Raw genomic sequence first — 11,712 nt, 5'->3', positions numbered from 1 at the left:
GCAAGTTCATCATCATCTCAAACACTCACTAACTTCTCTCTTATTCTATCTCCGTTACTACTGATGGTGAGGGCCTACATGTACCTGGGGGTACAAATGGATGACAGTCCTTGAGTGCAGCACCAACACAGAGGCTGTGTACAAGAAGGGCCAGAGTCACCTCTACCTCCTGAGGAGACTGAGGTACCTTGGAGTATGCTGGCCTCTTCTTCACATGTTCTACCAGTCTGTTGTCGTTGGTACAATCTTCTGTGCTGGGGCAATGGCATCAACACGGGTGATGCCAAGAAAGTCAATAATCTGATTAGAAAGGCTGGCTCTGTTATAGGAGTCAAACTGGACACACTGGAGGCTGTGGTAGAACAAAGGACCCTATGGAAAATCCTAGCAATTCTGGATAATGCTTCTCACCCTCTGCATTCCACCTTCGCTGAACGGAGGAGCACTTTTAGTGATAGACTAAGAACCAAAGAGCGCTATATGAGGTCATTCTTACCCTCAGCCATTAGGCTCTATAATGAGTCAACCTATAGCCGGGGAAGTGATGACCCCTTTCTGTTTGAGGTAACTTATTTTTTATTCTTTCAGCTTCTCTCTAATATTTATATCTGTGCACTTGTAATATTACTGTGACACTAATTTCCTTCGAGATCAATAAAGTATCTATAATCTTATACAGTATAATGATTCAAGATTCAAGTTTACTTATCGCGTGCACAGCAACCCGTGCAGTGAAGTCCGTCATTTGCATTAACAACCAACACATATGAGGTTTGCTGGAGGCAGCCCGCAAGTGTCACCACCACATTCCTGACATAACACGTTTGCAATGCTTGGCATAACAACACAGACACAACAAGCAACAAAACAACAACAGCAAAACAAGCCCCGTTTATTCCCCCCCCCCCCCACCCCAACGCACACATGCACAGCTTTTTAACCCCAGGATAGTTCTCTAGCCTGTCTGATTCAGTGGGGATAGGGGAAAGGAAGACAAGAAAGGAAAACATTATAAAAGCGTAAGGAAATGCAGGGCTTAGGCCTGAGAAGTAGCATATTCAAGACTAATGTCAGACTTCCTCACCTCAGACTAATTCACTTCACACACTGGAATTTATCCTTGAAACTCATCAACTTACCGATCTGTTGTCGACTGGACACTTTCTGTCGATTAGACACTAATAGTGAGGTGAATGGATATGGGAGGTACTTGGAGACCCATGAACCGAAATGATTTGTTCTTCTGAATCACATCGTAAGACATATTGGATTAATTGAAATAATGATGGTGAATCTCATCTACTTGTAGACGTAGCATTTGTTGTATTCGGTTTCAAGAAATAAAGTCGTCAAATGCTTCAAAAATCAGTGAGTATTTAACACCCTTCCCCACCACTATCTCCAGGCCATGCTCTCTTCTTGCTGCTGATGAAGAGTCTTGGCTTGAAATATCGACTGTTTATTCATTTCCACAGATACTGCATGACCTGCGGAGTTCCTCCAGCATTTTGTGTGTGTGTTGCTCTGAATTTCCAGCATCTGCAGAATCTCGACTAACACTTGCACATAAACATAAGAAACAGGAGCAGGAATCGGCCATCTGGCCCGTCAAGTCTGCTCCACCATTCAATAAGATCATGGCTGAACTGGCCATGGACTCATCTCCACCTACCTGCTCTTTCTCCATAATCCCTCAATTCCCCTACTACACAAAGATCTATTCATAGAAACATAGAAAAATAGGTGCAGGAGTAGGCCATTTGGCCCTTCGAGCCTGCACCACCATTCAGTATGATCATGGCTGATCATCCAACTCAGAACCCTGTACCTGCTTTCTCTCCATACCCACTGATCCCTTTAGCCACAAGGGCCATATCTAACTTCCTCAAATATAGCCAATGAACTGGCCTCAACTGTTTTGAGCCTTGTCTTAACCTTGTCTCAACCTTGTCTTAAATATATTTACTGAGGTAAATATAGCCTCCACTGCTTCATTGGGCAGAAAATTCCACAGATTCACCACTCTCTGGGAAAAGCAGTTCCTGCTCAACCCCCCCCCCCCCACCGAATCTTGAGGTTGTGTCCCCTTGTTCTAGTCTCACCTACCAGTAGAAACAACTTTCCTGCCTCTATCTTATCTATCCCTTTCGTAATATTATATGTTTCTCTTCTCATTCTTCTGAATTCCAGCAAGTACAGTCCCAGGCAACTCAATCTCTCCTCATATTCTAACCCCCCCCCCTCATTTCAGGGATCAACCAGGTGAACCTCCTCTGCACTGCCTCCAAAGCCAGTATATCCTTCCTCAAGTAAGAAGACAAGACCTGCACGCAGTACTCCAGGTGCGGCCTCACCAGTACCCTGACCAGTTGCAGCATAACCTCCCTGCTCTTAAATTCAGTCCCTCTGGCAAAGGCGGCCAACATTCCGTAAAATGCTGGAGGAATTCAGCAGGTCAGGCAGCATCTAGGGAAAGGAATAAAGAGTTGACTTTTCAGGCTGAGACCCTTCATTGGGACTCTAGTGTATAATAGATTCACGTCTATTTGCATAGCTAACAAAGGGTGAAGACAGCTCACGACTTCTTCATAGAAACACCATCAGTACAGAAAAGCTGATACAAATACAAGGTTAGCATTGGCAAAAAAGGATTTGGAATGGGAATTCAGCAGTATCTACGGAAAGGAGCAAACGGTCGATGGTTCGAGCTGAGAGCCTTCATCAGGACTGGAAAGGAAGTGGGAAGTCACCGTAAGAAGGTAGGGGAGAAGGAAAGGAAGTAGTACAAGGTAGGAGGTGATAGGTGAAACCGGGAGATGGGGAGGGGGTGAAGTAAAGAGCTGGGGAGTTGATTGGTGAATGAGATAAAGGCCCAGAGAAGGGGGAAGTCTGATAGGAGAGGGTCAAAGACCATGCAGGAAAGGGAAAGAGGAGCAGCACCAGTGGGAGGTAAGGAGATAAGGTAAGAGAGAGAAACATGATTGTGGAATGGTGAAGTTTTCCAGCTCTTTACTCCCCCCCCCACTCACCTATACAGTACTTCTTCCTCCCCTCCCCCTCCCCCCCCCCCCCACCTTCTTACTCTGGCCTCCTCTTTCTTTCCAGTCCTAATGAAGGATCTCAGCCTGAAATGCCAACTGTTTATTCTTTTACATTGATGCTGCCAGGCCTGCTGAGTTCCTCCAGCATTTTATGTGTGTTGCTTTGGATTTCCAGAATCTGCAGATTTTCGCATGTTTGGAATGGGAATTGCCACTTGCACTGGGTGAGAATGTTTAACGATAACTTTGCTAGGGTGATTTGGCTGGAGGAGGATGCAGAAGAAGAGAAGTACAGCAAAGATGGACTTGATGGTCAAAGTAATTAACAAACTCTGTTCCGAACATTTTGTTCTCAGGTGCCCTCACAGACTTTGTAGTCTGATTCCCACATTTTTAAATTTGGTTTTAAAAGGATGAAACTATCTTCAACTTGTAATCAGATATTCGCTTCCCTCTCCATCTCCAGTGAGGATAATTTGAAAATAATCCCTGAAACACTAAATGAATCATATTGTTATTGAAGCAAAGGGAACATGAATGGGTACAATTCACTGCCGACCTAGTCCAGTCAATGAAGAAAGGAAGATTTAAAGATTAGCTTTATTTGGCACGTGCACATCGACAAATAAATGTGCATGTGACATTTCCTGTACATACAAGAAATGTACAGGAAAACCCGTTGTTTGCAGCAACTCAAATCAGTGCTGGGGGCAGCCGATACGTGTCACCAATATAACATTCCCACAATTCACTGACACTAACCAGTACGTTTTTGGAACGTGGGAGGAAATACACATGGTCATGGGGAAAATGTATAAACTCCATACAGAAATGGTGGGAGTTGAACTCTAATCAGTGACCACTAGGTCTGTAATGTGGCTGCAGAAGTCGCTATGCTGCTGTGTCACATTATATTTCAAGTAATTACACTACATATGTTTGAAATAATCTGAAAGAACTACCAGTGTACATCCTTTGCCAGTTCTTTGTAAGTTACTTTAAGGCAGAGATAGCAGGGTGGAGAAATGTCTCTACCAAAGGAGGTGTAAGGTGCACCTTCCCTCCGCTAGCCTGCAAGTCACCCTTGGGCAAGGTGTAACACCCACTTAGCCCCCCAATCAAGGCCACGTGAAACCACGGAAGCAGGTGGTGGATGGACGTATGAAAAGCTGGTGCAGATCACAAGTCCTGGTTACGCGACCACTGACGCCAGGCAGACAATCTCTTCAGAGTATTGATAATGCCTGGGCCATCTTGCAAAGACACTACCCAGAAGAAGGCAAAGGTAAATCACTTCTGTAAAAAAATTTGCCAGGAACAACCATAGTCATGGAAAGGCAAAACACGAGGAAATCAGCAGATGCTGGAAATTCAAGCAACACACTCAAAATGCTGATCTCGGCCCGAAACGTCGACTGTACTTCTTCCTATAGATGCTGCCTGGCCTGCTGCGTTCCACCAGCATTCTGTGCGTGTTGCATGGTCATCGAAAGACCGTGATCGCCCACGTCATACGACATGGCACATAATGAAGTAACAAACAACGTCAGGGACTTCAGCTCCAGATTCATTTCCTCCTCTCCTACCTCTTCACGCCCTCCTCACCATCCTCTTTCTGCTGAACTCTCCCACATCACCAGACCTTCCAGTGAAAAAACTAAGAATTATCTAATCCTTCCTTTGCACCTATGCATACAGGTTTCTGATCTGGCTGGTAACGGAAACAGATCTATCCTATCCACTAATAGATGGGTCCATCAGTTTTATGTATCTCAATTAAATTTCCTTCAGTCTTTCCAAATAAATCACTCCAACTTCCTCCTCTAAAAGTTTTAAATATTGGCAAGGATCTCAGAAATATCCAATGCAAATATATTTTTACTGTAAAGTGATAAAAACTGTATACAGTTTGAGAACATGTCCACCCAGGACATGCCCTCTTCTCATTGCTACCATCAGGAAGGAGGTATGGAAGCCTGAAGGCACACACTCAACAATTCAGGAACAGTCACTTCCCCTCTGCCAAAAGATTTCTAAATGGACATTGAACACATAAATATTACCTCACGTGAACGATGTCACCGGAGATAAGTACTGGTAAGTATGAAATTGTCTATTTATTCAACAAAATAAGACACAGTAGGCATTCTATGGAGATCCTTTGAGAGGAGGGTAGTCTGCTTGACCCAACACCACATGACATTTCATGTGTTAAATGCATCCACAATGCTTTCTTTGAACTACACACAAACTTCACACCTCCCACTTCGCACCCACATTACAGACATCTAAGTGCATTTTAATCAGTCTTGTCTGTTCATCCTCTACATAGCACCATCCAGAGACAGAGAAGCAGTTTCAGCGACAGGTTGCTATCGATGCAATGCTCCTCAGACAGGATGAAGAGATCAATACTCCCCAATGCCATTCGGCTTTACAATTCAACCGCCAGGAGTAAGATATGTTAAAAGTGCTGGGGTTAGGACTCAATGTATTTAAGTAAACTACTTAAGAACTTTTTAAAAGCTATTATTAATGCTTTTTGAGAGGGTGTTTTTAGATGCATATCATATTTTTACTGAGTTAAGTATTGTATGTAATTAGTTTTGCTACAATAAGTGTATGGGACATTGGAAAAAATGTTGAATTTCCCCATGGGGATGAATAAAATATCTATCTATCTATCTTATATACCGGCTGGGTAGCCTCCAACCCGATGGCATGAACATTGACTTCTCTAACTTCTGTTAATACCCCTCCTCCCCTTCTTACCCCATCCCTGACATATTTAGTTGTTTTTTTCTCTCTCTCTGCCCATCACCCTGCCTGTTCTCCATCTCCCTCTGGTGCTCCCCCCTCCCCCTTTCTTTCTCCCGAGGCCTCCCGTCCCACGATCCTTTCCCTTCTCCAGCTCTGTATCACTTTCGCCAATCACCTTTCCAGCTCTTAGCTTCATCCCACCTCCTCCAGTCTTCTCCTACCATTTTGGATTTCCCCCTCCCCCCACTACTTTCAAATCTCTTACTATCTTTCCTTTCAGTTAGTCCTGACGAAGGGTCTCGGCCCGAAACGTCAACAGTGCTTCTCCCTATAGGTGCTGCCTGGCCTGCTGTGTTCCACCAGCATTTTGTGTGTGTTGTCTGCTCTTCACACTGACTTGTGATTTGCGGCTTTTAGGAACCAATTGTCCAGAGATGCACCTTAAATTTAATCTACAGTCCATATTCAGATCTGAAGATTGTTGGCTGAAGTTAGTTCCTGAAGTTATTTGCTATATGTTCTAACCCCCAAAGCACCCTAACATCGCCAAGCTTGCCTCTCAGCAACCCTGTACAAAGTACTAGTCAAGCTGATCAAAAAGAAGATCTCAAAAGAAATACCAAGTGAAGAAGTGGGTAATGAACACAAGAAATTTTGCAGACACTGGAAATCCAAAGCAACACACGTACACAAAATGCTGGAGGCCCCTCGTCCCAAAATGTCAACTATTTATTCATTTCCATAGATGCTACCTGACCTGCTGAGTTCCTCCAGCATCAGAAGTGGGTAACAACTAATCCAACTGGGTAAATTCACTGTGGTGAGAGTGAGGAGTAGTGAATAGTAGAAACATGCCTGGACAATCAGAATCAAAACACTGGCTTAAATCTCGCCCACCCACTTTGGAACAATGGATACAGAGACTGAACGAAGTGAACTGTATGGAAAATATCTCTGCAAGTTTACAACTGAAAATGGAAACTTTCAGTTGGAAAATTTGGACCTCTTGGAAAGATGGAACTCTGTTCCAGTATACCTGGCACAGTGAAAGGCCCATACAGGGGCCTGGCAAAATGTGGGACTTGAGTTGATTGACTGAGGACTGTGATTTTATCTAAAACTGATGTAAATCTACATTGAGGGGTGATGTAAAGTATGTAGATCATGTATATGTATGTAATCGTACGTATGTGCTTTTTATTTCTTCTTTCCCTTGCTCCTACTCTCTTCCACCCCTGATATTGTTAATTTAGGTACAGTGAATTGTGGACCGATAGTTGATGCTTGTTTGCAGCTATGTGTTTGTTTAATAAGGTTAAAAAAAAAGTTTTTTAAAAAACCCGCCTGGAGCCACAGTACATGATTAAATGGAAGCACAACTCAACGTCAGACAAGGAAGAAATCACAACAGCTGTTGAAGCTAGGTTATGCAGCCGCCCAGTGGAGTAGTGGCATCAGCACCGGACTTTGAGGCCAGTGGTCCCAGGTTTGAATCCAGCCGGCTCCTTGCACACTTTCCATCTGTGTTGGAATCATTTCAACTCAGCTAGCAACTCAGCCGGCTAATAAAAACAGACAAAACAAGAAAGGAATGGTAAGGTTGCCACCCGATGTGCCACAAGGCGCAGAGGGGAATAACAAATCAGGACAAAGGTTAGTGCAGAAGTAGAATCTTAGATACTTACCATAAACACTAGCATTTTATATTCTTGATCTACATTTTCAGGATTTGTGAGATGTGTTTTGAATAAGTACCGGTAATTATGAGCTGCATATAAAAACTGCAGTTAAAAAAATTATATATTTTATTTATTGATCGATTGATTGAGATACAGCGTGGAATAGGTCCTTCCAGCCCTTCAAACCATGCCACCCATTAATCCCCTGATTTACTCCGAGCCTAACGACGGGACAATTTACAATGACCATCCGGTACGGCTTTGAACCGGGGGAAACCCACGCAGCCATGGGGAGAATGTACAAACTCCTTATAGGCAGCAGTGGGATTTGAACCCGGGTCACTGCCACTGGAAAGCGTTGTGCCACCAGAGGCCCGTGTATTTTTCAAACACTGTTAACATGTTGACAACGGCTGCTGAGAGTACTACAGCACAGAAACAGGCCCTTCGGCCCGTCTAGTCCATGTTGAGCTGTTATTCTGCCTAGCCCCGGCGACCTGCACTGGACCATAATCCTCCATATCCTCCTACCCATCTACTTATCCAAACTTGCCTTAAATGTTGCAAGTGAACTAACATATTACTCCAAGAGATTCAAACTTACATGTCCTAGTAATGGGAGATAAAGCTGACTGGTTACCATTCAGTTTCGCAAGTCATGAGGTCTAAAGTATAGGTGCCTGGCTCATATGCAGTGTATTGAGAATAAACTGGAAAGCCCGTAAGATAGACTCAGGTTGTTATCTACCCAATAACAATATTCATCCAAGTTCGAATCACTGTCAATTATTAATTTTATATATAAAAACCCATGCACTGTAGACAGACAATATATTTTTTCCACAAGGTTGGATTCTCTAATACCAGAGGGCACGCATTCGAGGTGAGAGGGGATGAATCCAAAGGAGATTTGAGGGGAGGGGTAAGATTTACATAGAGAGCGATACTTACTTCACATTGAAGAAAGGGCTATTACTTGAAAAATACGCAAACGTGTTGAAAATTCTGAGGATCTGTATGCAAAGGTACTCTTTTATAGTATTGAGCACTGAATCTGCCATCGACTTGTAAGGACTTGCATTCAATCTTCAGCACGCGGTTGCCTGCCGGAATGCCTGGGGAGGGGCAGTACATGAAGTACTCGTCCCATAAAGCGACTGGTGCATGAACATAGCATTTAATGTTTTCATTTCCCATATCCCTTCTTCAAGCGTACTACATATACATACTTTGATAATACATGAATGTATTTTGAATGCACTGCCCGAGGTGGTGGTGGAGGCAGATACATTAAGGACTTTTAAGAGCCATTTAGATAGGCACATGAATGGGAGGGATATGGACATTGCATAAGCAGAAGCAATTAGTTTAGTTAGCCATTTGATTACTAACTTAATTGGTTCTGCACAACATTTTAGGCCAAAGGGCCTATTCGTGTGCTGTACTGTGTTTCGTGTTCTACTCTGACAATCCGGGAGGCAAAAATTAAGAGTCTTTGGTTTCCCAATCGAGAGAAAATAAAACTTGTTACATCTGCACCTCTGGACTCTAAATGGCGGCTGACCCACAAGGGAAATTAAAATAATCCAGTGAAAATTTTCAAATTATTAACATAAGTTGAATCAAGTAAATTAATTCTGCCAATGCACAGAAGAGAATATATTAAAAACCAGAATCCAATCCTAAATTATACATAATACAATGTACTAAAATTGTTCCAAGATATGATAGTCATTCCATAAATGTACAATTTTCTTCTTCTGTTGTATTATATTACCGAAAAATAAATCAAACTAACCATCTGTAATCAAGTGAAATAAGATTATTTTCCCCCCAATATCTGGCTTGTTATCATTCACTTTATTCAACTAACAGAAAATGGAATGAGGACAATAGATCAATAGATAATTAATTTTATGACTGAGAAACAGCTTATTTCAATTTTGAGCTCCCTGAGCTGGTTGTGAATACCTGATAATTGTGTGCACCTTAAAGGAACAGGGTTGTAAGAAAGGAAAAGCCAAACTTTTGGTGTTGATTTGCCTACTGCAGCTTTTCCATAAGACCATTCATTCCTGACTGATTTACTATCCCATTCTCCTGCCTTCTCCCCATAACCTTTGATACCTTTACTAGCCAGGAACCTATAAACCTCTGCTTTAAATACACCTAACGACTTGGCCTCCACTGTTGTCTTTGGCAAGGAAGTCTACAGAATCAACACTCTCTGCCGAAAAAAATGCCTCCTCTTCTCTGTCCATCTGGCCTGAGGCTGTGCCCTCTGGTCCTAGACTCTCCCACATCCTTTCCACATCCACTTTATCCAGACCTTTGAATATACGATAGGTTTCATTGAGATCCTCTCTCATTCATTTAAACTCCAGCAAGTACAGGCCCAGTCATCAATGCTCCTCACATATTAACCTTTTCATTCCCGGGATTGATCAGTGAACCTCCTCTGGATCTTCCCTAATGCCATCACATCCTTCCTTTCTTTGATAAGAGGAAATTTCCACAGAAGAAATTTTTGCCACTGCCTTCTTCTAGGTAGTGCCTTTACAAGCCAGGTGAACCCCCAGGCATCATCAAAACTCTTTGGAGATTATGACCTTCGCCTGGTGTCAGTGGTTGCGTGATCCGCACTTGTGATCTGAACCAGCTACTCATATGACCATCCACCATCTGCTCCCGTGGCTTCACATGACCCTGATCTGGGGGTGGGGGGGGGGGAGAGGAGGGGGGAGAGACTGAGCAGGAGCTACACCTTGCCCCAAGGTGACCTGTAGGCTAGCGGAGGGAAGACGCACCTTACACCTCCTTTGGTAGGAATATACCCCATCACCCAAGCCTCTACCCAGTAATAATGAAGCAAGCAAAATTCGGCATAAATCAGAATGCAAGTCTTCTTTTAGTTATTCATTTACAGGATGTGGGTGTTGCCAGCTAAGTCAGCATTTATTGCCCATCCCAATTTTTTTTAAAGAGTCAACCTGTCACATATAGGCCAGGCCAAGTAAGGGCAGCAGGATTCTTCCCTTAAAGGACAGTAGCGAACCAGATGGGTTTTTATGACAATCGACATGGTTTCATGGTTATCAGATATTTTTATTGAATTCAAATGGTGGGATTGGAACTCCTGTCCCCGCGTATAACTGGGTCACTGGATTACTGGTCCAGTGGTAATTACCACTACGCCAAATCTCCCCATAAAGTGACAATACAATCTACTAATGAAACTCCATTGTTACCTTCCGCGCTACTCCACACATCATTTCCACATATTCTCTTTGTAGCACGAGTACGTAGCTCTCGCACCAGGGTTCGTATAAAAACCTGGCTCACTAGCTAACTCTGCTAACAGCCACATGGCTCACCAGTGAGGAGGCCACCTTTCCTCAGCAATGTACGCCTGGGGTCGGTATGATCTGGGGTTCAACGAAACAGGAAAGTTAGGATGTTCCGATTGAAGAACATTGATTGTAATGAATACTGTGTAAATACTACCCCACACAGTTATCATTCGCCAGGAAATGACGGATTGTACATCAGATAAAAGTACAAAGGAAGTATATTTCAGTATCAGAATCAGGTTTATTATCACCGGCGTCATCATGAAATTTGTTAACTTAGCAGCAGCAGTTCAATGCAATAGATAATATAGAAGAAAAAAATAATAACATAATAATAAAGAAGTAAATCAATTACAGTATACACATATTGAATAGATTAAAAATCATGCAAAAACAGAAATAATATATATTTAAAAAGTGAGGTAGTGTTCATGGGTTCAAATTCCATTTAAGAATCGAATGGCAGAGGTGAAGAAGTTGTTCCTGATTTGCTGAGTCTGTGCCTTCTGGCTTCTGTACCTCCTTCTTGATGGTAACAGTGAGAAAAGGGCATGTCCTGGGTGCTGGGGGTCCTTAATAATGGACTCTGCCTTTCTGAGACACTGCTCCTTGAAGATGTCCTGGGTACTCTGTAGGCTAGTACCTAAGATGGAGCCGACTAAATTTACAACCCTCTGCAGCTTCTTTCGGTCCTGTGCAGTAGCCCCCCCCCACATACCAGACAGTGATGCAGCCTGTCAGAATGCTCTCCATGGTACACCTAGAGGTTTTGGGTGTTCTTGTTGACATACCAAATCTCTTCAAACTCCTAATGAAGTATAGTCACTGTCTTGCCTTCTTTATAACTGCATCGATATGTTGGGATCAGGTTAGATCCTCAGA

This window comes from Hemitrygon akajei, chromosome 24 (genome assembly GCF_048418815.1).
Source record: "Hemitrygon akajei chromosome 24, sHemAka1.3, whole genome shotgun sequence".
In the NCBI taxonomy this organism is placed as follows: domain Eukaryota; kingdom Metazoa; phylum Chordata; class Chondrichthyes; order Myliobatiformes; family Dasyatidae; genus Hemitrygon; species Hemitrygon akajei.
This window is presented reverse-complemented; position numbering follows the sequence as displayed.